The sequence below is a fragment of the Triturus cristatus genome, chromosome 2_2 (genome assembly GCF_964204655.1).
Source record: "Triturus cristatus chromosome 2_2, aTriCri1.1, whole genome shotgun sequence".
In the NCBI taxonomy this organism is placed as follows: Eukaryota; Metazoa; Chordata; class Amphibia; order Caudata; family Salamandridae; genus Triturus; species Triturus cristatus.
The window spans coordinates 484,545,817-484,564,416 of record NC_140582.1 but is presented as its reverse complement, the minus strand read 5'-3'; positions in this window follow the sequence as shown (position 1 = coordinate 484,564,416).

Sequence of the window (18,600 nt, the reverse complement as noted above, 5' to 3'; positions counted from 1 at the left end):
CAGCAACAACAGCCTGCGACAACCAAAAACGCTACGCTCAAGAGATGTCCCCTCTTCCCGCAAAAGCAAAGACCCTCCAAAATGCTCAATCTGCTCTTTGCACCAAAGCCCTCCTCCTTTCAGGCTCCTCCACCATTGACAGCCCTCTTTGCACTCCAATATAAAAATAGCTAAGATGCTCACTGTTGTTTTAATTAGTTTCTCCCCTGTGAATAATGAGGTTTATAAGAGTTAAGGACACATTTGGCTGCAGGGTAGAATTTCCCAACTTATGAATGATTACAGCAAAAATGTATGATCAGGTGGCTAAAGGGCAAGAGATATTAAGATTAATCCACCAGATCATGAGTGTCCATCACTTTTCAAAGCATGGCTTATATGACATCAGACTCCATCGTGTGTCCTTTGTTTCAAAGAATAATGCAATACCCAGCACTACTCCTCAATGGCAACTAAAACAGTACATTCTGACATTCAACGAAAAGAAAAATAATTCCCTTCTCAAAGAGATCAAATATAAATAAAATGGATATGCAAATAGATGTTAAAACCCACCCGAGGTTTGGATCATGTGGTATAAGTAGTTGTGGTATCACAGACCAAAAACTACTAATATTGTCACTAAAGAGAGAAATGACAAAACCATTTAGATGAAATTACAAGTTGTTGCGATGTATAATAATAATTACTCAATGATCAATAATGTACTCAAGTTTCAATTATTTATTTAAAACCCTCGATTCTAGTTGACCAGGTTGAACAATCGCTGGACTCTGCACAGTCGTATCACGGCTCCACCGGCCGTTCGTCTCTATCCTCAACTCCTAGGTATTGCCAACAGGTGGCAGTTGGGCAATACCGATTGGATTGCTCGGAGGACCCATTTTAAGGAATACTGTGGGAACTCCATCACATGCAACACCATAATAAATATGTTGCCTTTGTGACTCCATTGTAGATATTCTCTACACTCTACCTCAACGATTCGGATTAACTGTATATCACGATAAATCAATCAATGATGTTAAAGTTTGTGTCGTGTAAATTCTATAGATGACCACATAGATTCCCATGATCAGAGGACCGCGGGAGAAGAGCGTAGTTCTCTTCTATTGGTGGTTTTTGCCATTTTAAGCAAGGGTCTCAATATAATAATTTTTTCGATAAAATGAAATAATTTCTGTCCTGATGAAGGCGAAGAAACTTTTTGCCAAAACGACGCATCGACAATTTCTCTGTTTTTTAATGTGACGTTTTTTAAATCTGCACTTTCTATTTGTTATTCAAAATAAATAAGTGAATATAAAAAATAATACCGATGTGAGAAGAAAATCACTGTTTTGAATTATACTGGTGACTCTAAGAATTTGCACTTTATAAAACTGCACTTGTAGGATTTCGAAACAATCTGGTTTTTGCTTGTGTTTTTATAAGAGTTTTGAATAAATAATCGAAACTTGAGGACATTATTGATCAGTGAGTAATTATTGTTACACATCGCAGCAACTTGTAATTTCATCTAAAAGATTTTTCATTTCTCTCTATAGTGACAATATTGGTAGTTTATGGCCTGTGATACCACAAGTACTTATAGCACATGATCCAAACCTTGGGAGAGTTTTAACATCTACTTGCATATCCATTTTGTTTATATTTGATCTCTTTGAAAAGGGAATTATTTTTCTTTGTGTTTCACAAACCCATCCCTTTTCCTAGCATCAGGGTACCTCCCTTATGTTGTTGGCCTTCTGACATTCAATACATTTAACACAAGGCATGGGTGCCTGAGGTAAGTTGAAGGCAGTCATAGGCAAGTGGCAAGGGCCTCAAAAGTTAATGGATGACATTGGTACAGTGGTCAATACATTCAACATCATAACAATGCCTGAATATAAAACATACAACTCATCCACTTTCTTTAAAACATCTTGAATCTAGTGGTGATCTTCTTTAAGACTTCCATTGTCAACAAAATATTTACTTATGGGGTCAACTTCTGCTCATACACCAACAAATCATTAAAAACACATGCATTGCATTTCCTAAGCGCCTGGAGGACATCACCCTCCACTGTCAATAAAATCTAAAATTTGTCTTGGTACACTCAAAGTTTAAAAACAATAACCTGTGAATATTCATGAGAGCCCCATTTAAATTCGGGGAGAGATACAAATATTTCCCTGTGAAAGCTGGCTCCTTGAATAGTCAGCTAGACTCAGACCAGTATTTGTAATATATGTGTTCCCTGTGTGAGTAGGGAGGAATCCTCAGGCCAAGACGTCCCCCCCCCCCTTTTTTTCCTCTTTTGCAACTCTCATCCAGTACTGCCATGTTCTTTTTGCCACCTTAAACATGCAAAACATAAAGAGACTATAATCTGGATTGCAAAAAATTGTCTTATTATGTTAGTGGCTCAAGTGACATAATAAAAGAAATATGATTTGCATTGCAAAAGATACTTCTGTTATGTAAATATCCCTACTGAAATATTACAAATACTCTCTTGTGGCCGATTACCCATTATATAATGCTAAACAACAAACCATTTACATTAACGATAGAAGTGATATTGTTTGCAATGTAAAAGATCGTCCTTTTATCATGTGAAGTTTGCTGGTGGCTCGAGGTAGGGCTATGATAATCGTGAATGTGACAGCAGCAGTTTCTTTGTGAGGGCGAGGGGGCATTGCCCGCAGCCTGCTGCGGCACCAAACATGACAAATAAAGTGGCAATAAAATAATTTCATTGCCATTTTATTTTTTTCAGGTTTATCAGTGAAGCAGCTGTTGTAAATTAAAGCAGAATGTGATTAAGCATTTACTGAAAACATTAATGTTTCCCTTTTATCGTGTTTTCCTCATTATGTTGGCCCAAGTCCGGACTCCATTTTGTATTGGCATGCTGCCACGTGTTCACCACGAGGAGAGTCCGACCTCTGTGTTAGTTGCTCTTGTAATCTGCCTAGTAACAGTTATAAATAGCTTTCTTGTCTATCTGGCGCATGCCCAGACTTGACCACATCTGTTATAATTAGCTTTGCTTGACCATGTGTTTTCGCGGGCCCAAGGAGTGTGTTAGCTCCGCCCATGTATTGATTCAGTATCGAGAATGACCCTAAATGGTAATGTTCTTCAACTTCATGTGGTATCCACCCACTCATGAGCCCCTCTGTTGTGTATAAAAGGGGACAATGTACGAATGTTCTGTGTGCTACTCCATGCAATACTGAAGAGTGTTGTGTGGATTGTAGGACCACCCTTAAGGGTTAATAAACGTTGTTTTTGTACTTTGCAGTTTCCGTGCCAACTTCCTTATAGATTTCGTTACAGAAGAGCGAACCCTTGTCTCTTGCGGGCCTAGCTGGGGCTTGTATTCATCAATTGGCGCCCAACGTGGGGCTCATCGGCGACTCGGATGCTCGAAGGACTGGTCGCGACGAAGGTGAGGAGTTTGGCCGGGGACGTGATCACTGCCAGCGGCGTCTTAGCCCTGGCATCCCGAGGTTTTTCTTCCTTCCCTTCCGAGTTGACCGTCTGGGTGGCGCCGGTCATCGACTGAGACCTCTTCTGTCGGTCCTGCCGTGAGAGCCGTTTGGGCGATTGTGGAGCTTGGCAGTTGGAACCTGGACTCTTGATTGGTAAGAACCGTTGTACGGTACTTGCTCCGAGTTTTGAAGCCTGGTCTGGCTATTTGAGTTTGATTGATGGTGACTAGTCATATTTTGAATTTGTCTTTGTAAAATATATGCGTTGCAACACATATAGGCAGGTAATGTGGAGAAATTTCTCCGGAGCTGTGTAAACTTTGAACGGCGCAACGATTAAGTGCCATTTTTCTTGATAATACTGCATATTTTGCATTATTCCTAGCATGCCTGCTTTTAGCGCACTTCGTAAGTGGTGCTGCTGTTTTGGGAACCGGTTGAACCTCGAGGAATCTGCTCCAGCTCCCCCAGAGGGAACTCCTAATAGGGATATGTACGTGAAGCATGGTCTTTCTTCCATAATGTACAGCACGTTATGGAGGAAATATACGAGGAAGGATCCTGAGTTGCGATGGCCTTTGTATGGATCGTTTGATATACGTAAGATTGAGTATGTGGAACAGTGTATGTGTAAGCGACGTGCTCGTCAGGATATGTTTGAGTGTGTGCGATTATGGGTGAAGGAAGTGCGTGAGCGAGAGAAACGTGAGAAAGCGCTGTTTGATAAGGAGCAGCGAAAGAATGATCATATGCGAGCGCAGGAAGCGAAGCGTCGGGAGGACAAAGAGCAAACGGACAGACAAGAGAAAGAGCGTAGGCTACAAGTTTCGGGTCAATATGTTGTTCGCCAGCCACTTTATCCTGTCCTTAATAATCCTTATGACGATTTTTATTTACTAGATCGCTCTCCGCCCCCTTATATTGGCGCATCTGCTCCGCGGCCGCAAGATTCTGGCCCGGCTCCGGGTAAGGTCGACACACGGTCCATGTTATCGACCGAGCATATGGCTGAGCTTCGGAAACTTTCCCTCCGTGCACTTAAGGGCAAGATGTCTAAGGATGAGTTGTTCCATACTTGGGGGTCGTGGCAAGATAGAGAGAAGGTGTATTTTCTGTCTCATTTCGCAGAAGAAGTAATTGCTGCTTTCCGAAAATATTCTAGTGTCCTTGAGCCTGACGAAGTGTCTTCGGATGCCGGAGCATTACGTAATGGTGTTTTTTCTCCCCCTAAGGCTTCTGAGGCGGCTCGGCGGCTGTTCGCTTTGCGGGACGAGGTGCTGGCCCTTAGAGAGAGAGCACGTCAACAAACGGAGGAGGAGAAGCAGTCGGATTCGTCTGCAGCAGGGGGCCACCCATCCGCCTCCCAGTCAGATAAGGACGACATAGTGCATGCTAAACCAATGCGAGAGGCGGCGCCTTTGTATGTTCCTCCCAAGGGAGCAGGGACTAGCTCGGATATTAATTCTGTCGATGCAAGGGGATATTTTGTATATAATTGGGTTTACACTCCATGGCATAGGGCCGATGTTATGGCATTAAAGAATGCGCTGCCTGACCCCCGCAAGAATCCAGCGGCCTTCTATGAAGAAGTCGAGGGGGCCTTGAATTCTTGCATTATGACCTTAGCGGATATAGACCTGTTCTTTGGCCTTATCCTACCGCCGGATACGTGGCGCTCTGTCCGAAAGGTAGATGATGCGGTTGCCTTTAAGGCTCGATGGTCTGACCTTGAGGATGAAGATAGGGAAAGGAAGCCCGCACAGAAACCACCCCAGAATATTTTAGATCTCCCTGCGGCTATTGTGGCTAAGTTGAAGACGATTATCCCCCCTAAAAAGATTGACTGGAATATGTTAGCTGCATGTAAACAGAAAGTTGACGAGTCAGTCGCGGACTTCTTTACGCGCTTTGAGGAGACGTTTCATGATTTTAGTGGCCAGTCGCTTACTGACGACACGGGCCGCCACCTTTTCGCGGACAAATATGTGGCTAATCTGCTACCGGCAGTTGCGGCCCGGTTAAAAGCGAGCGAGAGTTCCTGGTCCTCCGCGACGCCGACGGCCCTTCTGACTATCGCTCAGTATTATGAGCGTCAGGAGCACGAGGCGAAGGGCCAGGAAGAGAAGAAATCGAAAGATCTCAAAACCAAGGTGATGTTAGCACAAGTATATGGCCCGCCCCGACGGGGTAATAATAATAGAGGAAGGGGCGGATCTTATGGTCCCCCTTCGGGCCGATCTGATTTGAATAGGAACCAGTGTGCGTATTGCAAGCAGTTGGGCCATTGGGCCAGGGATTGCCCTGCGTTGCGTGCTTCGCGTCAGGGGCACACTCCGGGTGGCCCGAGAGGTAGAGGGGGCTTCTCGAACTTTAGAGGGAATTCCAACGATAATGCCCGTTTCGATACTGCCGGACAGCACCGAGATAGCTCAAATGTTTTCGATCGCCAGCACCAGTATCATGTATCGGACATCGATCGATCGGGATATCATGATTCTCAGCATGCATAGGAATGCGTAGGATGGGGGTCTGAATCAGTTGAGGTGCCGGTCGATCAGACGGGTCCTTATGTATCGGCTGAGGTTTTAGGTTCTACTGATCAGTTCCTAGTGGATACAGGAGCGACACGTAGTGCATTGTCTAGGTACTTGGTTCCGGGGGCTCCCCCATCCGGCTCAATAGTTACATCGGTAGGGTTTGACGGTACACTCTCCCGAAGCCCTCTTTCACAGCCCCTTGCATTTAAAGTTGATTGTTTTTCTGCGCCTTGTCCGTTTCTGCTTGCTCCGTATACACCGGATAACATTATGGGCCTTGATATGTTAAAGTACTTTAGGGCTACAATCCGCTGTTCCCCTGAGGGTGTGAGGGTGATTTTAAATGACAACTACCCCCGATCTGGGCGGATGTGTACGATCTCAGAGGATGCGTTGTTGGCTACCCTCCCCCGAGCTTTATGGGCGACTTCGGACACAGATGTCGGCCAAATGGTGATTCCTCCGGTCCACATTAGTGTCCAGGAGGGGGCGGTACTACCGCGCCTCCCACAGTATCGTATTTCCCAGGAGGGCGAGGAGGCTCTCATACAGATTGTGCAAGACTTGATCGCAGTAGGGGTAGTGGAAGAAGTTCCCTATAATATCTGTAACAGTCCGATTCTCCCAATTTTGAAAAAGGACACGGATGCAAAGGTCTATCGGTTCATAATTGATTTGAGGGAGGTAAACAAGATCGTGATACCTCAGTACCCGGTGGTTTCTGATATCACGACGTTGCTTACCTTGGTCCCGCCTACGGCGACCATGTTCTCAGTGATTGATTTGAAAAATGCCTTCTTTTCTATTCCCATTCACCCTGATAGCCGATTTCTTTTTGGGTTCACATTAAACAATAGATCTTATCGTTTTTGTAGAATTCCCCAAGGCTATACAGAAAGCCCAAGTATTTATAGTCAAGCTTTGAAGCGACAGTTGGATTCCTTTGTTTTACTCGAGGGGGTCGCCCTCATTCAATATGTCGATGACATCCTGTTGGCGGCTGACACCCTGGAGTTGTGCGAGAAAAGCACGATAGCCTTACTCTCTTTTTTAGCATCCCACAATCACAAGGTCTCTAGGAAGAAATTGCAATTCTGTAGACCAAAGGTGACTTATTTAGGTCACCTTTTGTCTAAGGAGGGGCGTGCACTCACACCAGATCGTATCCAAGTAATTTTGGACACACCGAGGCCATCCACGCAGAAGGATGTGCGTGCATTTTTGGGTCTTGTTTCTTTTTGTAGACAGTGGATATTGGGGTTTTCACACATAGCTAAGCCATTACTAGCTCTCTTGACAAAAGACACGCCCATCCCGATCCCCTGGTCAGATGAGTGTGACGCTGCTTTTCAGCAATTGAGACAGGCCCTTTGTTCAGCACCAGTGTTAGGGACCCCTGATTATGCAAAACCCTTTTCGTTGTATGTGCATGAGAAAGATGGATGTGCATTATCAGTCTTAGTGCAGATGCACGGCGATAAGCAGCGCCCTTGTGCATACTTTTCGGCTGTACTTGATCCTGTCGCCCGAGCATTGCCAGGGTGTTTTCGCTCGGTTGCGGCGACAGCTGTGTCAATACGGCAGAGTGAAGGAATTGTGTTATCCCATAAACTGTTGGTGTTAGTTCCCCATGCTGTTGACGCCCTGCTTAATCAAACAAAGACGCAGCATTTGACCAGTGCCCGTTTAACGGGATATGAGTTGACGCTTTTGGCTCCTCATATTACGTTAAAAAGGTGCGTGACATTAAACCCGGCCACATTGTTGCCATACCCCGAGACCCAGCCTGAGGCGCAGAAAGCGCATGATTGTATTCTTGTGACTGAGGAACAAACAAAGGGTCGTATTGATCTCCAGGATACGCCCTTTTCAGATGTAGATGGAGAGTTGTGGGTAGACGGATCATGCCTGAAGCTACCAGATGGTACGACTTCAGCAGCGTATGCAATTACCACATTACACACGATAGTGGAGACAGCACGCATACCACAGAAATCAGCTCAAGCAGCGGAACTGATAGCATTAACACGAGCATGTGAGCTCAGCACAGGATTATGTGTGAACGTTTATACAGATAGCCGCTATGCCTTCGGAGTAGCGCACGATTTCGGCCTACTCTGGAAGGAGAGAGGGTTTCTAACGTCACATGGAGTACAGATAATGCATGGAGAATTAGTTCATAATCTTTTAACTGCATTGACATACCCAAAGAAAATCGCCATTGTTAAGTGTAGCGCCCATAGGAAAGTGGTTGATAAGGTTGGAGAAGGGAATGCGTTAGCGGATCGAGTAGCACGGGAGACTGCGATGCAGCCCGGTACTACTGCTATGTATGTAGTGAAGTCACAGGTGGAGAGATGGCATGATGCGAAGGAGGAAGTGCGAGAAATACAAAAGACCGCTTCTGACAAAGAGCGGGAACAATGGGCTAGCGAAGGAGAACTGGATGACGAGGGTTGCTGGAGAAATAAGCAGATGGATAGATGGAAATTACCCACGGCCTTTGTACAACCTATGGTTCAGATGGCACATGGGCTAGCACATGTTGGAGCTTCCGCAATTGTGAAATTGCTTACCCAAGTCTGGGAGCATCCAGAGATTGCTAGCACGGCAAAGAGGGTGGTGCAGACCTGTATGATCTGTCTGAAGTATAACCCAGGGAAAGGCACGCGAACTCCAGCAGGAGGATTTGCGACGCCCACTGCACCCTTTGAGGTTCTGCAGATGGATTACATCCAGCTTGAGCGCTGTAACAATTTGAAGTATGTTCTAGTAGTGGTTTGCGCCTTCAGTAAATGGGTTGAGGCGTACCCTGCGAAAGACAATACTGCAATGACTACAGCGAAGCTATTGCTGAAAGAGTTTTTCCCCCGATACGGCGTCTGTAGACTTCTGTGGAGTGATAATGGCCCTCACTTTGTAGCGGATGTTATAAAGTATGTCTTGAAGGGCCTAGGCATCACCCAGAAGTTCCACGCCGTGTTCCACCCCCAGTCTGCAGGACTAGTCGAGAAATATAATGGTACACTGAAGCTTAAGATCGCCAAAATTCAAGCTTCAACATCTTTGACTTGGCCAGACGCCTTGCCACTGGCGTTATTGTCAATTAGGTCGGTGCCACACTCTCGAACCGGCCTCACACCCTATGAGATAGTATTTGGACGCCCAATGAATATTTGGGGTCCACCAAGGCCTAAGGCTGTGTATGATGTACCTTGTGTGATGATGAGTGATTATCTGGCACAGTTAACGGATAATTTGGTTTCTATTCATCAACAGGTCCGAGAGGCGCTCCCTGATCGGTCTACTGGCGAAGGACATGGTCTCCGGCCTGGAGATCATGTAATGATAAAGGTTTTCGACAGATCGAACAGTTTGGAGCCGAGATGGGTAGGACCTGAGCAAGTCCTTCTTGCAACGAGGACGGCAGTGCGAGTCTCGAACAGGAAGAATTGGATCCATTCCCTGCACTGTCGAAAGGTACCGCCCGGATTGGTGGAGTCTGCCGTGCTGACCGATCAACGAGACATCCTAGCAGCAGAGACAGGCCGTGCTGCAGAGCCAAACGACACTGAGGAGCTCTTTCCGGACCACGCGACTTCTGGAGGAAGGCGATATCATCTGCGACCAAGGAAGTGAGGTTTCCAGTACCGGGACATACTGTCAGAACGGCCCTTGGGTTAGTGAAACGGAGAGCCGATGAGGCAAGGGGGGGGGATCAGCCCTGCATTAGTGTAGCGACACCCGTCTTGGCCCGCTGGTGAAGAAATCAACCGCTGCCCAAGGGGAAGAGTTCTGACAGACCTTTTTAGTTTCAGGAAGATATCAGGGTATTGTTTCCTTTGACATGGAGAAGAAGAAAATTCTTTGTGCGTTGGGGTTCATGCTAACAGTAGCTATCGTTGGTATAACCACATGGTTTGTGGAGGAGGCAACTCCTGCCCGAAAGACGTTTGTGTTGACGACTCCAGTGCCTGCGGAGCACTACTTTTATACGTTGCCATATCAAGAGTTGAAACATCGACAATCCTATTTGAATAACACTTTCATTCAGATGCTGCATCACACCCACGTTGCTACGAATGCTACGAACTGTTGGATATGTGGGATGATGCCAGCCCATCAGAAGAAAGGAGGTACGCCATTCATACCACTTCCTTTCTCTCACAATGGCTCTTGTAGAGCATGGTACACTTTGTTGTTTGCCACTCGGAAACCGACAGTGGGACGATTGCTTTTCAGACTTAATAAAGAATGCCATCAGGACAAGAATGGATATCCACAAGCGAATGGGACAATTTGGGAATGGGAAGAGTACCGACCGGACAATGAATCCATCCCCTATATCTTCACGAACACTAGAGACACTGTGGGGAAGGACAAATTCGTAATCCAAGTAGCACAAGCCCAAGCGGACCTGTGTGTCCAGAGTGTGGGTTTTATCCCTGTTGGTGTCAGTGATTGTATAACCGTATTAAACATCGATGGGTTAAACAACAGCACCTTCCTAGCGTCCCATAATACCTACTTTGTATGTGGAAATAAAGGTTATTACCGTTTGCCGGCTGGGTGGTCTGGGGTATGCTATGTATCATTCCTATTACCTCCTGTATTCTTAGCACCCGCGTCATATCATAAGGATTTGAAACTGTTGAATAATGTAACTGTAAATAGATATAAACGTACACTATTAATTGATGATGTGGATCAAACCGATACCAGCTTGCAACAGTATATTGATTTTAACTTAGGACTGTTCTTTTTTGTTGGAGCCGCTTTGAATAGTAGGAAGATCCGAAGATTAACGAGAGTGGTAGAAGCTGTGACTAATCAGACTGCTGCTGCTCTTGGGAATCTTACGGAAGAATTACAAATTACTAGGATTGTTGCATTGCAGAATCGTATGGTGTTGGATGTAATGCTAGCTGATCGAGGAGGAGCCTGTAAAATAATTGGAAGTAGCTGCTGTGTGTTCATCCCTGATCATACACCGTCTGTTTATAGCGCCATTAACAAACTGCATAAAATAGCAGCTGAAATCCACACAGAAAACGGCACTTGGTCCTTTTCTGGATGGTTTTGGGCGTTGGTTACTGCCTGGGGTTGGAAGGTTCTAACTGGTCTCTGTATTATTGTAGCAATTCTGTTCTTTTCCTGTATGTGTATTCAATGTGGACCATTGTGCTGTTCCGTATGCATTTCATTCTGCATTCCAGATAAGAAAGTTATTGCCGATGTTGCCCGCCAGAAGGGTCTGGCTAAAGAGGTTAAAGGAATGATGATAATTGACATATACGATGATTATTCTTGGAAACCGGATGTCTTCAGTAAATGCTGAAAGGGTCGTCTGTTGTAAATTAAAGCAGAATGTGATTAAGCATTTACTGAAAACATTAATGTTTCCCTTTTATCGTGTTTTCCTCATTATGTTGGCCGAAGTCCGGACTCCATTTTGTATTGGCATGCTGCCACGTGTTCACCACGAGGAGAGTCCGACCTCTGTGTTAGTTGCTCTTGTAATCTGCCTAGTAACAGTTATAAATAGCTTTCTTGTCTATCTGGCGCATGCCCAGACTTGACCACATCTGTTATAATTAGCTTTGCTTGACCATGTGTTTTCGCGGGCCCAAGGAGTGTGTTAGCTCCGCCCATGTATTGATTCAGTATCGAGAATGACCCCAAATGGTAATGTTCTTCAACTTCATGTGGTATCCACCCACTCATGAGCCCCTCTGTTGTGTATAAAAGGGGACAATGTACGAATGTTCTGTGTGCTACTCCATGCAATACTGAAGAGTGTTGTGTGGATTGTAGGACCACCCTTAAGGGTTAATAAACGTTGTTTTTGTACTTTGCAGTTTCCGTGCCAACTTCCTTATAGATTTCGTTACAGAAGAGCGAACCCTTGTCTCTTGCGGGCCTAGCTGGGGCTTGTATTCATCACAGCCTACAGCCGGGATTAGTGGAGGCATGTCCTCCTCTACTGGTGATTGGCAGCAGAGGAGGACTGGAGGAACAAGATAGATCCTCCAAAGTGCGCATGTCACTTTAGTTGGCTCTCTTGAGTGGCCAAAGTGACATGCCCACATTGCAGCTCTCCACTCAGCTGTCTTAGACAGCTGGGTGAAGACAAAGCACAGGTCTAAAGAGCCTGAAGGAGCGTCCAACCATGAACCTCCATACAATCCTGGCATTGCTCTCATGCTGTCGAGAGTAGTACCAGGGTTAGTTTGTGGAACTGTCTGGCGACTGAACCCATGGAGCTGAGGGAGAAGAGACCAAAGAGGACATCGGATGTGCAGTAGGCAGGTAAGTGAATTTATTTTTTAATATTTTCCACTCGCATTGCCAGCATGCATGCACCCACTCACCACTTAGTTGCCAGCCAGCACTGGAATGTGAGCCACAAGAGGAGTGAGTGTGGAGAAGGGAGGGGACATATTGTATACCTTTGAAGAGATCTGCTTTCTCCAGCATGGAACGCCCTCTCCTGATCAGTAGAAGAGGGCAGAGCATTTTGCAATAGTTTTATGACCCTCCTAAATGCTTAAATTACATCCAAATTATCAGTCTCTCTAGATAATTGTTTAGAGCTTCAGAATAATAGTAGTGACTTTTTAATTCACTGAAATTTCCTATGAAGTCTATCTGACCTTATAGAGGTCTTATGAATAAGAGCCTTTGTTTTTGTTTCAGGGTAAAAAGAATAACTGGGTGGAACTCCCAGATTTTACCTTGAGCTAACATTGTCCAACTCACTCGTAAAACATAGCCAAACTTTCAAAGCCCTATTGCTATATGGTCTTACGTTGATCCCATTTGAGGTTTCTTTAGTCTATACATTTTTTTCAAATAAACTGATTCAGTCCTATGAGTTGCTATCTTCCTGTTGCCTCTTTAGAGAGGATGTATTTTTTTTAAGTATTTTTTTAATTAATTCAATGTTTTAACTTTGCCATACTTTCTTTTCCCACATGTTTTGAACCTGATACTTTTTTCTTCTTTTTTTTAGCTAGAGGTAGTTTGAGCTACCTGAGCTACCTTACCAAGCACATATCATCAATACTTCAAAGTTAGATGAATTTGGTAAGCCTTCTCAGCCAGTTGTTGTACCATCTGTCTTGAGATCTTTATGAGGTTTTGATTTTTTTTACTAGCATATATCCATTTTATCAGTGCACTCAGTGCCTATGGGGAGGGGGTAGGACCAGAGGCTGCAGTAATGAATAGATCAACACCTAGTGCTTTAGGGCTGTAGGTCTGGAGTTGGCTGAAGCACTTTTACTTTTGGCTTTGCCAGCACTTGTTCCTTTTGTTATTTACTATATATTAGTGTAACCTTAACTTCACAGTTCGAAGCTGGTAAATACATTTGGAAGCAATGTGTTGACCAAATTGGCTTGGAAAAGAATGTTAAAGAATAGCAAACACATTCCAAGATGGCCACCCATGTATGCACATCTTCAACTCCCCGGAGTTCGAAGTCAAGAGAGGCAACATGAAGGGCTGTTTTTTCCCCCATGCTTTTAATACAAGCATTAGAACCCCTGGTGAATACCATGGAGGAAAAGAACGATGGATTAAACCAAGATCTTTGTGACTGGGGGGTGAATGTTTCCTTTGTTCAGCCATCCATCCATCACTCGTTCTTTTTGTTTTTGTCGTTATAAGTGGGAAGTGTATGCCCAGAAGTGGGTCCTGAGCTCACTGTGCCACTGGATTCAAGCTAGCCTGGCTGATCAGGGGTGATACCCCCAAAGTGGTCCTTGAATGCTTGTTTCCGGTCCAGTGAGGACCTGGCTTGGCAGTTCAAGCTGGATTGTTCCCATGAGGAGCAGAGTCAAGACTGATTAGTATTTGGCTGGGTCCAAGCTGGGGTGGCATGGTAAGCAAAATAAAAATGGATTAAACCCAGATCTTTGTGACTGGTGTGAATGTTTAATTGTTCAGCTTTCCAAACATCATGGTTCTTTTTGCTTTCGTCACCCATAGTGGGAAGGGTATGCCCAGACGTGGGTCCCGTGCTCACTGCGCCACTGGATTCAAGCTAGCCTGACTGATGAGGGGTGATACCCTCAAACCTGTCCCAGGATGCTTGTTTCCCTGCCAGGAAGTACCTGGCTTGGCTGTTTGGGCTGGACTGTTCCCATGAGGAGTAGGTGCAAGACTGATGTGAATATGACTGGGTCCAAACTGGTGTGGCATTGTAAGCAAAAGAATGATGGATTAATCCCAGATCTTTATTACTGGGATTGAATGTTTGCATTGTTTAGCATTCCGTCCATCATTTGTTCTTTATGCATTGATCATACTAAGGGCATAGAAGGGACACTAATGCCTGTGGGGGACCACAAAGATCTATTTCACACAAACAACATGACCAAAGCCAACCCGGTTCATAAAAGCCCTCATAGATGTACTGTCACACTTCTCAGAATACTCTGGGTATAGAATTATCCACTCACTGGAACACCCCCATTGTCATAATAGGACGCCATCCATTCCGGTGAAAAGAATCTACTTTAAAGTACTTGGGGATTAACATAACTATAGGCCTGTATGTATGGGATGAAGTAGTCATTAATTAAGATTCTGTACTGGTTGGTTTGAGAAATTAATGTTTTGAAAACTTTTACTAAGACTCATCTGTTGTTTTAGTTAGGATACTTTCCTTAATGTCTCTTTCCAGCCAAAAACGAATTCCCAAATACCAGCTTAGGAATTTCTTTCGGGGAAGTAGTAAATTCAGAATGTAAAGGAATTGCAGCACTGAACTACTACATAGGTTCAAGAGCCATATTGAAGTTCTTTTCGGAAGAGTAGTTTAGTCTTTGCTGGTGCAGTCACATGTTAAGCTAAAGGCTCCTGGGAATGTGAACACAATGCTTCCCAAACTATCCATTTCTCCAATGTGTTTGTTTCAGTGCAAACTGATCTGCTGATCTTGCAGATGCTTGACTTGAAGAGTTCACTAAGGTTAAGTAATATTTCCATCAGCTATTTTTTCCTTTACTTTTGCAAGTTTTTATTTGCTTAACTAAAAGTGATTTTGGAAAGGTCACCTTTCAATTTATGAGTTTTCTGTTGCTTAACTTGAAGAGTTCTTTTATCTGTGTAATTTCTGGGGCTGGTAATGTTACAAAGAAAAATAACTTAGGAAGCTTTGTTTCCTTTTTAGGATGGATATTTTCTGTATGTTTATTTTTGACAGTCTGGAAAGTCACTGAACTACATTTTTGTTGGGCTCATAATTCAGACTTTCATGTTCTTTTTTTCCTTTTGTTCTAAGGCAATGTATTTTTGTTTTACAATAGAGTGTTCCTGGAAAGAATTTACATGTGTTGTAACAGAGGGCAGGCAGCAAAGAAAGTTCAGATAGCATTAAGGCGAGTGGCAAAAGTCTTTGTCTGTATACAATTCACATCTTCTACAATATCCAAAGTAATCCCTTAATTTCTGTTTCCTTAAGTGACCAACCCTTGTCTAGTGCTACAGTAAACAACTGGCCACTGTTTCTCTTCCCATCCCCTTTTGCTCAGGTGCCTCCTTTACTCAAGTCTAGCATTGGGTAGGGGTCTCAGAGGGCCTAGGAGTGCCCAAGGTCTAGCTCAGGTATTTGTTGAATTTGTGGCAGAAGTACACGCATTACAACTTATAAGGATATTGCACATCACTGAGACGTTTCATGACCATACGGATGAGTGAGGCTTAAGGCCGAATTTCTTTATAAGGTTATGGAACTATAAGGTGATTTGCAATATCCAAATCATGTATGGGAGGGGGCACTTTATTCCGTATAATACATGTTCACACATCACCTTTCCCAAAAACTACTTAATGCTAACTCTTTTATATGAAAGAGAGGGCATATTTCAAAGTTTAAAACAAGAAGAATAAAAATAGAATATCTAGTGCAAAATTAAACACATCAAATGATATTGGTTGCAAAAACATATTAGAAGCAGTTTAATACTAGTTATTTCTTTTTTGAAGATGCAGTAGAAACTTGTAAAAAGATTCAAACTTTTCCATATGCCCCAAGGAGTGCAAGAAATAAACATGTTGCCATTAATATCTCTGTTTTTCTTGTCAATGTACAGCTAGAAAAATAGAGCTAAGGAAAAAAAGCGATGTTTTGTGTTATTCCTCAAACAGCTGCCTTAGTTATGTTCCGTGACCTGACCAGCTTTCCCCTTGGGACTGGCTCCAGCATCAGGCATTGTAACATCAGAACTCAAGTGTAATAAATTATTGCAGTTGTGTTCTGATGTTATTATTAAAGATTCCCATGTTTATAAGCCCATTACTCATAACGAACAAATCAAATATAGTTAGGTGGTCCTTACTTAACTTGTCAATGTGGGCAAGACAAAGATAATTAAAATGAATGTGATACCCTGCCTCAACTACGTTTTCCCCACGCTTCCACTACATATTCCAACCATGCTGATAACTGACATGCCCAAATTACTGCAAACATTGATCTGGGGTGGGTGAAATGCAGCAACTGAATGTAGTGGCCTATGGCTGCCTCACTTTGAGGCCTTTTGGGAGACCTACTGGCTGCCATTTAAGTTCAAACAAATGCGGTAGACGATGCAGGACTCTTTAGACTATCCCAGGTGGACTGGATTGGAGAAAGCCCTATAAGGCAAAACTGGGGAAATCAGAGCGGTGTACATGGGAGACACAAGATGATTGATGTCTGATAACCCTATGCTCTTCATAATGATCTATGTGGGGTGTAAAGCACACACAATCCTGGTGGGATGCGCCTGCATTGAGCAATAGTAATATGAAATATAAGGTAGGGAGTACTGGGAAGTATTTTAATCCAGAGGCATAAAGAATAGAAATCATCCCCTTGTAGATGGTGATCTGAAAACATTTCCTGATACGCAGGAGGAATTTGGTCTGCAACCTCGCCACTTCTTGAACTATCAGCATTTCACCCACCCACTGCCCTCAAAGGTTAGTAGTCCTTCCACCCATTGAATTAGAAGATAGTTCCATCCTTAAATACCATGGGAATGTATAAAAAAATAGTGTCTGGGATCTCTAAAACTTTGACAGACAGAATGTTCAGATCCAGTATCCCAGCAACTAAAGAATGGTGTTCGCTCTGGCTGCAGCTTTGATACATCAGATAAAGAGTGGTCAGACCTCATGACACAACATGACAGAACACTCAGTGAGGCATGCCTGAAACGGAGTTACTACAAGATACTACATAAATGGCACTGGTCCCCAAAACAATGGAGTGATGCTAGTGTACTGGAAATGCAAATACCATAAAAGTGATATTGTACAATATTATTGTACAACTATTTTGGGGTTGCCCCACTTTAAATTGTTACTGAATGTAAGTGCGGAGTACAATGAAAGAGACCATTACAAGGCTTTTGACAAACCAAGCAGTTTTTTTACATGATTTTGCCCTGCACCAAGCTATCACACACCAGCGGATGGTAAGGTTTACAATGGCCTTAGCAGCAGCAGAACTTTGCATATTAAGACTTTGGAGCTCTAGCATGGAGTTGTGGTTGCAAGAGAAGTGCAAGACTACTTTGTTTGAAGGGTTAATGTACAGCTGAAATGACCAGTTAGAAAACATTCAAGAAGTGTATGGCAGATTAAGTGATGACACGAGACATTCAGAATCTTTAGATTGGTGCATTCAGATATCAGAAGTAATTTATTTATGTTAACAGAGCTAAACCACTTTGACAAAAGATGAGGAATGCTAAGGATCTACTGAACTACCTCATAAAAATGGCATCTTCATACAGACACAGTATTGCATTCAAGCTCTGAAGGGGTCACTGCAAATGTCATAACTAAGTGCTTTTCAAGTTGGGGGAACAAAGCACAAGCTACAGAATAGGGTTTTCAAGTATGTTGGCACTTAGCTAGTGTATAGCTGTATAGCTAGTGTGAAACTGTATGCTATACAAACAGCTGTAGGAGGCACAGTTGCTGCGACAGTGATGGCCACGAAGCCATTGTACAGCTATAGAATGATGTCCTTTTGGCATTGGGCAGGGAAGGGAAGAAAATAATTGATGAGTAAATATTGTGATTATTTAATCTTTGTTAAAAAATAGCCATTGGGCAAGAGCTGTGACCATGTTACTATTAAAAATATAAATGTTAAAAACCACGCATGCAGGTGTATGGATTCATACACACCACCCGTCATAAAAGTCTTTTCATCAGCTAGTCCTGATGGGCCCATTCAACCTTTTATCTTGTTGAGGTTGATAAGAAGAGTATCATTGAGTTGGATAGCAATAAATATCTCTTATTCGGCATTAAAATGCCCCAAGTGGTGAACATGCACTTTACAAACACGTAATGATTATGAGTATTTGTCCCTGCCTATGTTTGAATGCTTTCCCATATTAAGGCCATACCTATCAGCCTTGCTAATAGTATTTTTATAATATGTCATAGACAATGGCAAAGCTACTCTTATTAGGTCAGGGTTTTTAACATAATATGACTCTGTTTTGCCAATAACGTTGCCCTCAGGCCCACCAGGAGTCCAGGTCCCAAGGACACCCACGAAAAGAGGCACC